Source organism: Anopheles merus, chromosome 3L (assembly GCF_017562075.2).
Source record: "Anopheles merus strain MAF chromosome 3L, AmerM5.1, whole genome shotgun sequence".
Lineage (NCBI taxonomy): Eukaryota > Metazoa > Arthropoda > Insecta > Diptera > Culicidae > Anopheles > Anopheles merus.
Window position 1 is genome coordinate 27,315,847 of NC_054085.1, and position 1,709 is coordinate 27,317,555.

The 1,709-nt window shown below is 46.3% G+C and overlaps 1 long non-coding RNA gene across 1 annotated transcript; it reads right to left on the minus strand.

Moving 5' to 3' along the window:
* Positions 1 to 397: 397 nt before the first annotated feature.
* On the minus strand, positions 398 to 1,443 carry LOC121599658. The gene is made up of 2 exons (XR_006005710.1): positions 995 to 1,443; positions 398 to 925 (listed from the first exon to the last, which is right to left on the minus strand). It is a non-coding gene; the product is annotated as an uncharacterized LOC121599658 (long non-coding RNA).
* Positions 1,444 to 1,709: the final 266 nt, after the last annotated feature.

The following is a 1,709-nucleotide window of genomic DNA, read 5'->3' on the forward strand; positions in this document are numbered from 1 at the left end:
TGCCTATCCTTTGCCGTAGCTGCATTGACAGGGGTAGAGAGTGCAACAAGGACGAAGCACCAAGCGCACCAAAGGGAAGGAGGATGGAAAATTTCCAGCAACGAAAAAACCCTCACAGGGAAAGGAAAATAAGAGGAGAGCTGTTTGGTGTTAGGGAAGGTCGGTGTTGCTATCGGTCGGTCGAGGTTTTGGTTTGTGAGTGTTGTGGTGTAAAGCCGTTATGGAAAATTCCTAAATTTTAGGTTTTCGTTTCCTATTCCTGATCCTTGCCTTGACCATCAAACAAAATAAAAGGAAAAGGATCGCAGCGGGAGGACCAATTCGGTGTGTTGATTAAATCGGTACCGAACATGGGCGTTGGATGGCATTGGCATATGGTTGGTAGAAGAAAGATACATTGGAACTTCATGCTTTATATTGTTTTTGAAGTTTCTCCAGTAATTACAAAAAAGCATACAAAATTAAGGAACTTAAGGGCAGCGCTAAAGAAAAAAATAACCGGAACTCCGTATGTTCCGCAGGTTCCGGAGCGAATCTTCGATTCTGGAGAACGTAAAACCGGTGGCCATGACCAGCCAAGGCGTAATCAGGGCATCCCGCACTCCTCTTAGGAAGTTCTTCCTCCCTCATCATCATCAGAGGAACAGAATTAACAGAAAGATTTGGCGTTTTTTGTGTGCTATTTCCAAAAAGATTCGTAAGATCATCTTCAGCCCGGCCGCTCAATGCCGTGGCCGAATGAAGTTGATGTTGAGAAAGTCAAATTCGTTGCTCGGGAAACAAAATCAAGAAAAGATCATCCTCCAGATCATCCGGGAAAGAAGTAAGGTGTAAAGTTTGAAGATGGACAGCAAAAGCTTCGATAGAGTCGTGGGTGTGGCACGGACACACTCCAAGGGCGGCGAGAGAACCGGCACTGAGCACACTGAAAAAAAAAACACGAGATTATGATGAAGATGACGGTGGTGATGATGATCATCATCATCGTTATTACCATCGCGTAGATCGCAAAGAAGTTACTCCGCTGTTGGAAGTAGATGTTGTAATTTTTTTCCCTCACTGTCTTCTTCTGTCTTGTAAACTTCCTTCATGCTTTCTCTGTCGCTCTTATTCTCTCTGTTAATATCGGGAAAACGCAAAATACGGGAAAGAAAACGCACGAAACGGGCACAGGCCGCAAAGATCTCGTCCCTTTACACCTCGAAAAACCCCTTATGCCATGGTTGCTAAGATCAACTCTTCTCAAACCGGCCGGCAAACGGGTTTATTGCTTGGATTGCGCTGTATGGGTAAGAAAGAGCGAGCAGTGTTGCCTACCGCTGCAGTGTAAGCAGGAGGTCCACACTGATTGTACACAGCAAAATGTATACAATCGAGGGCTGAGTTTTTCATGAAGAAGAAGTGGAAAATTAAATTAAACAATCTCAACAAACTCAACATTAGCGGGTGGTGCACGGGTGGAGACGGGTGGCAGACGAACTCTACTCTCTAACATTTTATGCTACCCCGTCGGCTTAGCAGCATCGAATCGCAGCATAAGCCGTGGTTTCTTCCCCACCGGCCACCTTCCTTTCACCCCCCCCCCCCCCCATGCGCACCGAACATACATCCGTTCCATCATCCATCAGCTGATGATGATGATCATCGGCCGGCTTCTTTCAAGGCAGGGTTTTGGGGGAGACGTGCAAAGCGAACGCGGTGGAGAAATT